Genomic DNA, 10276 nt, shown 5'->3' with positions numbered 1-10276 from the left:
GCCCATGTGCCTGCTGATGAGGACAGATGAGGCATGCTAAGATGCTGTTGAGAGAGAACACAGTGGCTTCAAATCATGTCTCGTGGATGGGGAGATGCTCTGAATGGTGTCTCACACAGGCGACTTAATGTGGTCTTTAGGTAAGCAGCAACCAGGCTTTACTGGTTTAATAATATTCCTTTTATTTTCCTAGGCAGCATCAGGGAATCTGTTGAGTGGTATACAAACACAGTATTCTCAAACTTTCTTTGCTTTCCCCTTGACCTTTTCCCTTTCTTTTTCTTCTTTCCATTTTGTTATTTGTATTCCTTCTCCTGACCCTGAAACAAATCTGTAAGTACCAGTATTTCTGATGCCCAGGAAATGTTTGTAGGACTCTTTCCCTTTTCCCTTGAATAAGATCTTGCTAGTTCTTTCTTTAGCCATGTTCTTGCCTCCTCACAGTCATTTAAGAAACAGAGAAAACTTCTGCTTACTTTAACTGGCAATTATTATATAAAACATTCTTCATGTATTGGTCAGGTTTCACCAGGTATGCTGCAGAACAAACAGCCTCAAGATCTGAGTGGCGTATCCCCACAATGGTTTATTTCTCATTCACATTACCCATCAGCTGGAGTTCTGCTCCAAGTCCTCTCATTCTGGATCCAGTATACAGAAAGAGAGAGAAAATCAAAGTATAAAAGGGACAAGCCAAACAGACCTAATCCCTTTAAAAAAAATTTCCAACAGCACCCTCCCCACCTTTCCTGGTTTGGGTGCAGCCTCATTCTGCAGCCTCCTCCATTCCGCATGGGCTGCGCCTCCAGCCCCTGGAGCCTGTGGTGGGTGACAGACAGCAGCAGCACTGCCACACCAGCGGCTTCCCCCAACATCCCCACCTCTGGTGATTTTGTATCCCAGTGCCTTTACTGAGATACCTCCTGTGAATAACTTTCCTTGGTATCATAAGAGGGCAGTTTTCCGGTAAGTTCCCCCAGCACAGACTACAATGATGTCTCTGCCATGCAGTGAGCCACAACCTTGCCATCTCCAGCAAAGTCTAGATCTCAGCTCTGCAGGGAGAGAATGGGGGAGGGAGGAGCTGTAGCTCAGCTCTAAGAGTAGTGGCTGCTCCTTATCCTGTGTCCTCTTTACTTCTTACTAGCCAATCCCTTATTACTGCAATCCCCTGTTTTGGTTAATAATTCTTTATATTAAACTCTCCCTATTCAAATTACCATGTGGTTTTTCTCTCCTGATTGAAGCCAGACTAATACACCCACCCAGCATTATTGGTTCACGTCTCATTGGCCAAGACTAATTGCCAGTGCTCTTTAGCTGGGTAGGTGGCCACTTCAGCTAATCTGGGGTTCTGCTAATAAGAAAGAAGAGGAGCTGAGGTCTTGCGTAGGCAACTGGCAGTGTCTGCTTCAATAGCAATATATACTGATAAGGATTATTTCCAGAACCCTGAACTTCTCTGTTTTCTAGGACACTTCTCATGACCATACTCAGAGGTAAAAATTCTCACCGGTCCACATCTCCAAGCTCATTTCACATCACCCTCTCAGATACCATGGAACCCATCTCTTGAAAATGTCCTCAATGCAATCTGTTAGAAAAAGGATTAAATATCTAGAAACAAATGTTAACAAGTATGATTTGTGCTATTATGGGTATCAGAGAAACCAACTGCCCCACAAGGTCCCCCCAGTCTTTGAGAGGCTCCCATCCCTTCCAGCCCCCCAGAGTCTGCTAGATAGCAATCCTTTTGAGTCTCCTTCACATGGGGGCGCTGACCCAGGGTGTGTCCTGGGCAGCTCCAGGCCCAATCACACTGGCCCCCACAGGCAGGGAGGAACATCCCCTCCTTTCTCAGGACACTCCCAGGGCTCTCACGGCATATGCCTATGGTGCAGACATTGCTCCCCATCCCCTCTTCTAACTCAAACACAAGTTCCAGCCAAGATGGAAAGGAGGTGGTAACAGTGGCTTACTATGTGACTTTGGGCAGGTTACTTCCTCTGTACTAATCCATCAGGGTTTGTTGTGAGCATACAGGAGACAATGAATGAGTCATGCTTGCCAGTGTCTAGGACACGGTAAGCTCTCAGTAAATGCTAGACATGGGTAGTATTCCTACTATTGTTTTAACAGTTCCTGGCTAGTTTTTCAGAAGAGGGGTCTCTCACTCAGAAGTGGGGATCATCTCTGGCTGAGGGGCCTCTAAGTGAATTCCAGCCACTTTGAGGTCTTGAGGCATCAACAGAGGTCCCTCTGAAGGAACAAGATGGGAGAGCAGGAGGCAGGCAGTTTAAGGAACCAAGTTCTCCTGATGGATGTTAGCCTTGTATTCACAGGAAATCCAGCACCATGAGATCTTTCCAGAAGCCTAGAAGCTGCATTCAAAGTGCAGACTGCACTGCCATCTGCTGGCCATGTCTTAGAGTGTAGACTTGAGGGAACATAGGTAACTGGTCACCTAAAATGCTGGTTAATCAGGTAGGTTCCTGCCCCATGCACCCAGGGGTCCTGGAGATGTCCGCATGTTTGTCGAGTGCCTCAGGGGATTCTCTGCAGACAGTCCAGTGCTCCCTCCTCTTCCTATGAAGGCACCCCATTTTTAAGTTGTGAACAAAAATGTTCAAAGTGATGTGATAAACTGAGATGTACTCTCCTGCCCCAAAACACTTAATCTGAATCTAACTGTGATGAAACGCCAGGCAAACCTAAAGAGACTGACCGGCTTGTACTCTTCAAAAATGTCAAGGTCATGAAAGACAATTAAAACTAGGGAGCTGTTACCAACTCAAGCCAACTAAAGAGACAGGACAACTGAATGCAAGGTATGATCCAAGATTTCTTTGTTTTGCTGTACAGGATGTCATGGGGCAATTGACAAAATCTGAATATGGTCTTCCGATAATAGATTCATATCACTGCCAATTTCATGCTTTTGATCCTTGTTCTGTGACTACATAAGAGCATGTCCTTGCTTTTAGGGAACACACATGCAAGTATTTAGGGGTAAAAGGCCACCAGGTCTGCATCTGATATGCAAACAGTTCAGGAAGAAATATATATGTGTGTATAGTCTTGGTGAAGGATGTTCAAGAATTCTTTGCACTGTTTTTGCAACTTTTCTTACAGCCTGAAATTATACTCAAATATGTTTAAGATTTTTCTCACAGCCTTCCTGAGAAAATAAAGGGTGACAAAATGCCACCATACATTCAGTTATGCATTCCAACAGGAACACTTCACAGCTGGGAGCTACACTTGCCGTGAGCAGAACGTACCGTATAGGCTTGTGCAACCACCATGCTGTACATCTGCAGCCACTGTGACATTGTGTGTCAACTATACAGTTGTGTGTCAACTATAAATTAATTAAATAAAACAGGAATGCCCCAGCTTTTTATGGCACCTCAGGAGATACCAGGCATGTCCTAGTTACTTTTCAAGGCTTTCCCCATTTATCCTCACCACAATCCTATGGTAGAGATGCTATTATTCCTCATCAATTTTCAGAAGAGGAAACCTTCACTCCACATAGCTATGCACCAAGGTCACACAGCTAACAAGTGATGAAACTGGGATCTAGAGTCCTAAAAACCCAACTAGCAGCAGGTAGGGTCTACCACTCTAGATGACTACAGGTCACATCACTGTTGAAAGTCCTCATTGCCCTTCTCACTGCCTCCAATATCCCTCCCCTACTTCCTCTTCTGGGCTGAGTCACCCCCCCCCCCACAGCCCATGCCCTTCCATGAGAGGGCTCTCTCCCTCTTCTGCTGTCCTATGGTTCTATAGCATCCCTCTCTCCAAGATTCCCACTCTTCCTCTTCCACTATAATTCCTTTGACAGAGGCAGAAAAGTGTAGCTCTTGCTAGCTCCAGCTACAGACTTAGACCTGGTGTCAAAACCCAGCTCTGCCATTTACTGGCTGTGTGATCCTGGGCAAGTCGCTTACCTCTCTGAGCATCTTAGAAGTAAAACAGAGCTGTATAAACCAACTCATTATGAAGAGAAAGTGAGCCAAACTATACAAAACCTCTCACATAACATCTGGCAAGCAGTAAGCGCTCAGTAAATGATAGCTCCTATTCCTATGTCCTTTCTCCATGACTGTTTTAAATTTCTCAGATAAATTAGTTATAAGCAGGTGTCAAAGTTTTATTTCAATCTTACCACAGAGCCAAGTCACAGTTCTCTTTTGTTAAGGACATTTTGCAGGAAAAGAGAATGGTTGGATAATCACTATTAAACTGAATACAAGACAAAGAATGTCTAATAATCAGCTGAATGTGTGGGTAGCTGATTTCCCCAAAGAGGTTTTAATCTTGTTAAAGTTTATCAGAAAATTGCTTAAGCATTTATCAGGAATGCTAATTTCCTCCCACAAGGAGGCTGTGCATTGCATCAAGCAAGAGAGTTCTACACCAGACCGTGATTGGGGCACTCTTTTCTTAATCACACCCGTAATAATTAAGGCTGACATTTCTTGAGGGCTCACTATGCACCCAGGCCTAGTAGATCCTGTTAGCAGATCCTGAATGCACCTCATCATTGCTGCCTGCTCACATGGAACATGCTCCCACATAGTTCAGGATCAGACTATGTGGGCAGCTGCTAACTGCTGATGGAATGGGTGAATGGGAGCAGCAGCCATCATGTCCCAGGCTTCTGTGCAACGTGGGGCACACACCCTGTCCTGCCCTCCACACCACCAAGATGGAAATGGGTTTGTGAAAGTAGAAACCACCCACTGCTTCTCCAGTTTAATGGGGTGTTAAGTAGGTGCTATTTTGGAAAGTGTGATGTGGTTAGGCTTTCTGGGCCAATATTGTCAAGTGGGGTCTTTACCGGCTAGATGACAAGGTGCTTTATTCTGGCCTTAAAGCCCAGCAGAGCAACCAAGGGCTCATTACCAAGCATGGATGCCTTTTCTCTGACAGACAATAAAGAGTCGGATCCAAGTTGCTCGTTAGCTTCTTTGGGGATTTGTTAGACATCTTGCTACTGTTTGAACAAACAGATGGATATCCTTGGCTCTTGGCTGCAAGGATATTTGGAAGGAGTAGATCTGCCTACCCATTGTGAAGAGCAAAACACCATATCCAAATGGGGTGCACTGTGTCCGAGTTAGTTTGAGATAAGGTCAGTGGTCCTCAAAGTATGGTACCCTGACTAGCAGCAGCAGCATCACCTGGGAACTTGTTAGAAATGAGAATTCTTGGTCCCCACCCCAAACCTACTGAGTCAAAAACTCTGGAGTGAGGCCCAGAAATCTGTATTTAAGCAGGCTGTCTAGGTGGTATGGATATATATTCTAGCTAGAGTCAGGCTATCGTATTTGTGTTGCTTTTCATCTTCACTCTCTTCCTATCTTCTCCCACCCATCCTCCCCTCTAAACCAACAACTTCTCAGAAGCCCCTGGAGTTCCATCTAAGCACCCTAGCTGGGTTGTGAGACCCCATGGGCCACAAGGAAGATGGAATATTATCACCAAGCTCCCAAAAATGGTCATGTTCTCCTAGCTGAATGTTGGTGAGCAAGCCTGCCTGGATAAACTAGAAAACACCGTGATGGCTATCTGAGGCCATGGCTCTGTGTGCTTCTGGGGCAGAAACAAGACCAAGCCTGAGTTTGGAGTCTATGATATTCTGGAGCCAGCCTTAGCTTTACAGAGATGTTTGAAGTAAAATGGCATAGGCAAGGAACAGCCACCGGAAGAAGCTAAGAAGTAACCACAGGTGACCATAGAGAAGCCTGGAGCAATGGAGCCATTCAGAGAAAAAACACAACAAACAGCTGCAGGACAAATCTATTAAAACATATCAGCAATTTCTGAAGACTCAAATGGATTTTCTGCAGAGCTGGGCTGATATTCAGTGAATGTTTGAGGAGACCGTAACTCCTGAAGGCCGGAGAACTGGAGACGCTCACCTGCAAAAAGATGTTACAGTTGATTCTTTCAATAAACATTTGCCAAGTGCCAACAGGTCACCATGATGCAGGCTGGATTTTAAACAGAGGACAGATCTGGTACCTCACTCTGGTACCGTGGTCCCTTCTGGCAAGCTCTGTAGCCAGCTCCTCAGCAACTCATGTGGTTGGGTCTGCTCAGACCCCTCAAGATCCCGGGATATCTCAGGGAAACTAAATTCCAAGGCCCCCTGCTATGGACCATATTGTGTCCCTTCAAAATTTATATGTTGAAACCTAACCCCCAGTGTAACTGTATTTGGAATAAGGAAGTAATTAAGGCAAAATGAGGTAATCAGGGTAGAGCCCTGATCCAGTTGGATTAGTATCCTTACAAGAAGAGACACCAGTGAGGTCTCTCTCTTTCCCTCTCTCTTCCTCCCTCTCTCTCTCTACCATGTGAAGACACAGTGAGGAAATGGCCATCTGCCAGCCAGGAAGAGAGCTCTCACCAGAAACCAAATTGGCTAGTACCTCGACCAGGACTTGGCCTCCAGAACCAAGAGAAAATAAGTTCTGTTGTTTAAGTCACCCAGTCTCTTGATATTTTGTTATGACAGCACAGCTGACTTAGGACCCCCCACCCCACCTCTGCCCAGCCACTACAGGTTAGCATTGAGAACTGTCCCAGAGGGGTGCTGAATTGCAAGCAAGGTCAACAATTCCCTCCTTGACTTCTTGTTCTCTCTAATCCAACTTCCCTCTCCAAACCTGAGTCCAGAGAAGGCAACTAGGACACCCATCTTAGCCATTCATTTCCTGCTCCTCTATTCTCCTTCCTCAACCTCTGGAGGTCAAAAAGGTGACAGGCTTTTCTTTTGTGGCTCCTAATTATATCTTCTTTCTTCCTGACTCCAGCTAAGCCTTAATGGTGGACAGCGGTCCCTACTCCACATCCCTGAAAAATTCAACTGGGATGGATTCTCCAAGTTTGCTTACTGATACAGGAATTTGGAGAACTGACCTTGCAAGGCTATTTTCCTGTTGTATAATCCAATTTTTGAATGGCAAGAGCTGGAGTTGTGTTCCCTGGCATTCTTTGTATAACAGATTTGAATCTCCACCTGGCCAGAAAGATACCTAGGGTGTAATGGAGAAAAAGATTACGGCTAGGAAAGCCAAAAGAGAAAAGCACATCAAAATAAAAAGAAGAGGGGGCAGGGGTAGTGGCACCCGTGGTCACCATGGCCAACCACCCCAGATGTGCCATCACTTGTGGATCACTTCACTCGCTGGTACAAAGCCAATGTCAAAGGCAACCCCCGTGCGGACTACTGTACACTATAGCACTGCAACTGAATATATGTCATCACATTGGCAGGCTCTCATCCAGTTCTTCAAAGTAGAAAAGCAACTAAAAGCATCTCCTACATTTCTATACAATAACAATGAAACTGAAGAAAGAGAAATTAAGGAATCCATCCCATTTACAATTGCACCCAAAAGCTTAAGATACCTAGGAATAAAGCTGACCAAAGAGGTAAATGGTCTATACCCTAAAAACTACAGAACACTTCTGAAAGAAATTGAGGAAGACAGAAAGAGATGGAAAAATATCCCATGCTCATGGATTGAAAGAATATTGTGAAAATGTCATTGCTACCTAGGATAATTTACACATTCAATGCAATCCCTATCAAAATACCATGGACTTCTTCAGAGAGTTGGAACAAATCATCTTAAGATTTGTGTGGAATCAGAAAAGACCCCGAATAGCCAGGGGAATATTGAAAAAGAAAACCAGAGCCGGGGGCATCACAATGCTGGATTTCAAGTTGTACTACAAAGCTGTGGTCATCAAGACAGTGTGGTACTGGCACAAAAACAGACACATAGATCAATGGAACAGAATAGAGAACCCAGAAATGGGCCCTCAACTCTATGGTCAACTAATATTTGACAAAGCAGGAAAGACTATCCACTAGAAAGAGAACAGTCTCTTTAATAAATGGTGCTGGGAAAATTGGACAGTCACATGCAGAGGAATGAAACGAGACCATTCTCTGACACCACACACAAAGATAAACTCAAAATGGATGAAAGATCTAAACATGAGACAAGAATCCATCAAAATCCTAGAGGAGAACACAAGCAGCACCCTTTTTGAACTTGGCCACTTGAACTTCTTGCAAGATATATCTCTGAAGGCAAGAGAAACAGAAGCAAAAATGAATTGGGACTTCAAGATAAAAAGCTTCTGCACAGCAAAAGAAACAGTCAACAAAACTAAAAGACAACCTACAGAATGGGAGAAAATATTTGCAAATGACGTATCAGATAAAGGGCTAATATCTAAGATCTATAAAGAACTTATTAAACTCAACAACAGAGAAACAAACACTCCAATCACGAAATGGGCAAAAGACATGAACAGAAATTTCACCAAAGAAGACATAGACATGGCCAACAAGCACATGAGAGAATGCTCTGCATCACTGGCCATCAGGGAAATACAAATCAAAACCACAATGAGATACCACCTCACACCAGTGAGAATGGGGAAAATGAACAAGACAGTAAACAACAAATGTTGGAGAGGATGTGGAGAAAGGGGAACCCTTTTGCACTGTTGGTGGGAATGTGAACTGGTGCAGCCACTCTGGAAAACTGTGTGGAGGTTCCTCAAAGAGTTAAAAATAGATCTAGGGGATCCCTGGGTGGCTCAGTGGTTTAGCACCTGCCTTTGGCCCAGGGCGCAATCCTGGAGTCCCAGAATCCAGTCCTACGTCGGGCTCCCAGCATGGAGCCTGCTTCTCCCTCCTCTCTCTCTCTCTCTCTCTCTCTCTATCATGAATGAATGAATAAATAAATAAATAAATCTTAAAAAAATAAAAATAAAAATAAAAATAGATCTAACCCAGCAATTTCACTACTGGGGATTTACCCCAAAGAAACAGATGCAGTGAAACACCAGGACACCTGCACCCCAATGTTTCTAGCAGCAATGTCCACAATAGCCAAACTGTGGAAGGAGCCTCGGTGTCCATCAAAAGATGAATCGATAAAGAAGATGTGGTTTATGTATACAATGGAATATTACTCAGCCATTAGAAATGACGAATACCCACCATTTGCTTCGACGTGGATGGAACTAGAGGGTATTATGCTGAGCGAAGTCCATCGGAGAAGGACAAACATTATATGGTCTCATTCATTCAGGGAATATAAAAATAGTGAAAGGGATTAAAGGGGAAAGGAGAGAAAATGAGTGGGAAATATCAGTGAGGGTGACTGAACATGAGAGACTCCTAACTCTGGGAAATGAACAAGGGGTTGTGGAAGGGGAGGTGGGTGGAGGGTGTGGGTGACTGGGTGACGGGCACTGAGGGGGGCACTTGGCAGGATGAGCACTGGGTGTTACGCAATCAAACTCCAATAAAAAATATACAAAAAATTAATTAAATTAAATGAAAAAATAAAAAGACAAAAGCATCTCTTAGCAAATCAGTACTAACTGTAGCAGACTTCAGAACAGTCTCTGGAAAATTTAAGCGAGGGGACAGTTTCTTTTTTTTTTAAGATTTAATTTATTTATTCATGAGACACACACACACACAGAGAGAGAGAGAGAGAGAGAGAGAGAGGCAGAGAGAGAAGTAGGCTCCATGCAGGACTTGATGCGGACTCGATCACGCCCTGGGCCGAAGGCAGGCGCTAAGCCACTGAACCACCCAGGGGTCCCCGAAGGGACAGTTTCTAACAAAGCCTGCCCCTCTGTGTGAGCTTTACTGCTCAGATGGAGAATACAGCACATCTAGCTGAGTTAGAGGATGGTTGATGGAAGGGAATGAAAACATTCTCCATAAGCCACCTATTCTGCAAGAGAAGCCATCCACTGAAGGCTACATTGCAGTTAGTGTTGCCCAAATTTGAAGAAAGTAAAAGCATAATAATGGAAGGGTTACTGACACAGAAAACAGTATGAAGAAGCCGCGGTGAAGCACATTAATGCCACGACAGCTATATCACGGGCCCTGGGATGGAGTAACGAGCAGAGCAGCGTGCTTAGCCCTCTCTGGCCTGGTCTGCGCGCTGAAGGCCAGCACATGTGAAGCGCTTCACACCCAGCCATCTGCAGAGAGGCCTGATCTTAAAACTTAACCTCGTTTCCCCTCTTTGTCTTATATAACGAGCCTTGGTTCCCGTTTTGGCCTCGTCCTCCCACATCTGCCCTGCCCATGTCCTCACCCTGTTCTGTTGCTTTTCTAACAACTGGCAAGCAGAGGATGTTTTTCTGATTAAAAATAAGGCACCCTGAGGAAAATTTGGACAAGACAGATGCGCATTAAGTAGTTAAGTAGAAA

At 44.6% G+C, this 10276-nt stretch overlaps 1 pseudogene; it reads left to right on the top strand.

The window, feature by feature from the left end:
• Nucleotides 1-792: 792 nt before the first annotated feature.
• On the top strand, nucleotides 793-10024 carry LOC129522265 (protein Abitram-like; annotated as a pseudogene).
• Nucleotides 10025-10276: the final 252 nt, after the last annotated feature.

The sequence above is a fragment of the Nyctereutes procyonoides genome, unplaced genomic scaffold (assembly GCF_905146905.1).
Source record: "Nyctereutes procyonoides isolate TBG_1078 unplaced genomic scaffold, NYPRO_anot_genome, whole genome shotgun sequence".
Classification (NCBI taxonomy): domain Eukaryota; kingdom Metazoa; phylum Chordata; class Mammalia; order Carnivora; family Canidae; genus Nyctereutes; species Nyctereutes procyonoides.
This window is presented reverse-complemented; position numbering and strand designations above follow the sequence as displayed.